We start from the raw sequence: 4,098 nt of genomic DNA, 5'->3' as shown, positions 1-4,098 counted from the left end.
TCACGGGCTTGTCAGCTGTGGGCGTACCTGACGTTGATAATAAAATAAAATAAAATAAAATATGAATTGAGGTGAGATGAAATGAAACAAAATAAGATAAGACTGGGAAAGTTATTTTTTTTAAATTACAAATAATAAATAAAATAAAACAAAAAACATTACTCTTATTTTATGTAATATAACAATAATAATAATAATTATTATCATTATTATTATTATTACAGTAATGATTATCATTAGTATTTTGCTGACAGTGTCTTTTTTTCCTTTGTTTTGTTATGTTTTATTTTGCTTTTTTACATATTCAAATCAACAGAATAACTCAGTGTTTTCCCTTGACTTTCATTCAGGTGCACATGTTCAGGCTTAGGCACAGGGTATATGAAATTTCAGTGGACTGTAAAACCCACACTTTCACTGTTAAGCAGTCAGCAACATGCAGCATGTTGGTTAGCAGGCAACAGCAGATTTTACAATCCAGATGATGTCGTTCACATGCTCCATTTCCATTTTTATATAACTCCCCTGCTAAGTATTGGGTAGGACAGTCGGCTGAGCCTAGAATCTATCAGTTTCATCCAAAAATATGAAATGTGCTTTCCAAGCACATCTACCATTTTATCCTGATTTCCCTCAGGAGCCTCTGTGAATCTCATCCCCTCACAGTGTATGCTTGCTTACACACTTCTCTCTTACCACATTACACACTTGTTGATGTGGACTCAGCACAAACTTGCTTACAGAGACATTTCAGAGATCTGATGTCATATCCAGCACTGCTTGCTGCACACAGCCTACTGTTATGCATACTTTGTCGGTGTTCTATTGTGAAAGGGCAACAAGGAGATTTTTTTTCCTCTCAAGGACACTGAAACAGCTTAGCATCATCAGTAATGGGCAAGTGCACAAGGGGATGATGAAATGTCATCATCTCTGTCAGGGATACAAACAATAACACCGTGTACAGTTTAAGTTACGCTCTGCTTTGGCGATCTGTGTGCACTTGTAATTTTCAAGTCTGCACATGGCAGTCAGTTGATATGTGGTTGGGTTTTTGCTGGAACGCAAAATACCAAAGAAACCACATTAAAACAATCATGCACTGTCCCTTGGGTAGAGGGCTTTCCCCTTTCTGCCAAGGTGCCACTGAAGGCCAGGGCCCTAACAGTGACCTGCAATAAACACCATGCAGCGGGTGTGACTCCTGGGATTTCAGGACAAGACGGTAAAAGCGCTCTCTGAACAAGCTGTCTATAACTTTGAGATGCAGCTGGATGTGGTGGTGGTGAAAAAAGCCTCTTGACATAAGGCGCCTGTTTAACTTGGAGCTGCTCTCTTGTACAGAAATGTCACAATATGGGAGATCAATTGCAGCCATCTGAAAACCCAAATTGTACTTACTTGACTGGTGCTTACGTAGGTTTCCATGCTCTGGAAGCCCCCACATATGGCACACGGGACAAGCATATATATATTTTCCTTTTCAGTCTCCATGTCTGAAAAAAAAAAAAAGAAATATTCCAGTAGAAACACTTCACAGGCATTATATTTTGATTTCTGACAGAAGCAATCAGAGTTGGCAATCTCTAAAATGAACAGTTATGGACTAAAAATTGAGGTAAGTTTGAGGTGCTCTCTGCGGTTTTGAAATAGTTCTTGTTCCATCTAGATTTCTTTTTCGTTGGTGTTGTACAGTGAGTTGCGGAAAATGAAGACAGATGCAATTAGCAACAATGTTTGGACTCAGCCCTCTGGAGCCGGCGGCACCGTGTTTACTTTGAAATCTGATTAGGTCCCCTGTCTGACCAAGTTGCTTTCACCTCACCGCGAATAACTCTGTACAGATGACTTCAGCACGCTTTGCCTCTGATGGACTCCCTCTATTGCACCTTTGACCTCACCCATATCCTGAGTGAGAGGCCCTGAGCGGGAAATTATGGCACATCACAATTAGGCTTCCTCACTCTCCTGCTCTTCTCACTCTTGGCTTCGGTGCCAAGAACAATATTCAGCCCCATGTCAGAGCAGCACCACGCTGGTAATTGACGTTACTCACACAGTACGAAGCTTAGGATGTATTGCTCCCCTGACACCCCGTGTAGTAGCGTGATTGCTCATTGTGGATTGGAGTATTACCACATGTAGTATATTATGTGTTGCTAGATTGGTTTTAATAGCCAATCGTCCTTTCTCATTAAATCTGAACAAGGATTTAACATCATCATGCATGAGATTACCTCCAAAAGCCTTCAGCACAGACTCTAGGTGATGGCAACATTTATCATGAGAAGTGATGGTAATTTAGAAGTAGAAATACTCATCCTTACAAGCTTCGGAGACCATAAATTGATTTCCACATGAGCACATTCCTGTGCTCCTCCTGGAATTTATTACAGTAAAAAAAAAAAGTCATATTGGAGGACTTCTCATTTGAGCCTAATCTTACATAACCTTCATGCAGACTTATTAAAGAGAAAGTTTGATCTCTAAGAGAGTATTTGGCAGTGACTTGACAATTTTGACACCTCCGAGCCAAATATTGAAATTTTTCTCTCCCTCATATCCAAGAATCACATCATCTCCATCCTAAGTTGCGGCAGCTGGTGAAGTTCATTCATTCCAGCCATATTTTTTTGCATGATTCCAACTTGAAATATAAAGCACTTCTACAACCTCTCAGGGGGTCCGAGTTGAGGTTTGACATTTGTGGCTATTGTTCACTGGTCTTACTTTCTTTCCATTATTTCAAGAGTGGTTTTATTCAGAGGCCTCCACTTAGCTACATAAATACACACAATAGCAATTATTACAGAAATTTAAAATCCGCAGGAAGAGGAATATTCAAATCCCATCCCCCGTGCAGTGGAAGCCTGTAACTAAACAGCATAATCTAGAGTTATCAGATTTCACTTTTCTTTTCTGGTAAGAACGTTCATGACCGCATATCTGGAGATAGCGCCATGTTCTCTGTAATGTCATGTTTGCAAAGAAAATTGCAGAGGCAAAGTGAAGTTGTGCATAACGAGTGGAGCGAGCATGGGAACACAGCTTGCTGAGGAAGGATTAGAGGGGGTCAGATATTGATCGCCTCCCCTGTGTGTCTTCTGTGACATTGCCGATGTGTGTGAGCACAAGTCACTCCTTGTTTGTGCTGCAGACATGTGTTGCGCAGATGTTCTGCCATGCTTGGTGCCACTGGGTGCTCATTGGGAGTTTGTATCGTTTTCTGGCCCATAGGCCTAGTCGATAACCTTCATCCCATTCCCATCGACTGTGACAGTGCTGAAGTCAGCACTGGGCTCCGAATCAGGAGTGTGGGCCGCTGATTTATAACCTGACACGCACTCAGAGCGAGGTGATGCATATCTAAAAAGTTTACAAAAGAATCATTGAAATTCATATGAGATGCTGGAATTCGGATTCAGAGCAGGGATGCTTGGCTTCGCAGCATCCAGCGGCGAGTCATTTGTCTTCAGGTCTTATTGATTTATATTTTGACAGATATTAGAATGGGGCCAGTGGTGGGTGTCTTTGGCAGTGTCATCTCCTCTCCCTCTCTTGGATTCATTTGTTGACCAAGAAAGCTTTCAGGGAACTGGAGAGCTGAGGTTTTTCATGGAATATTTGGCCCATCACTCCAGCGCCCTTTGAGTTTATCCCATTAAGGCTGAGTAGTATTTTCTGCAAGACAAACACGTAGAATGATGGATATCTGTTGTGCATGCTGAAATGTGTCGGTGTTCCTGACAGCACCCCCGTATTGAACCTGTATGGTCAGAGCTATCACTGCCTGCAACTGTTTGTCCCTCAAAAACACACGCTTGCTTTGATTTACATAGACAGGAATGGTGGATATTTACTCCACTGTAATGGGCTTTGTTTAAAGTTTTGATAAGCATTTAGCCCAAACCTCTGAATTCACTACCCTGGCTGGATATGAAAGTGGTATCAATCTTCTCATCTAACTCAAGAAAGCAAATGAGCGTACTTCCCCAAATGTCAAACTAATTGTGCACAGTTACTGCAAGCTGATTGTTGTTTGTCAGATTCAACCTCTGTGTGGATACAGTTCACGGTGGTCTGCTCTCTAACATAACT

Source organism: Epinephelus fuscoguttatus, linkage group LG8 (genome assembly GCF_011397635.1).
Source record: "Epinephelus fuscoguttatus linkage group LG8, E.fuscoguttatus.final_Chr_v1".
NCBI lineage: Eukaryota > Metazoa > Chordata > Actinopteri > Perciformes > Serranidae > Epinephelus > Epinephelus fuscoguttatus.
This window is presented reverse-complemented; position numbering follows the sequence as displayed.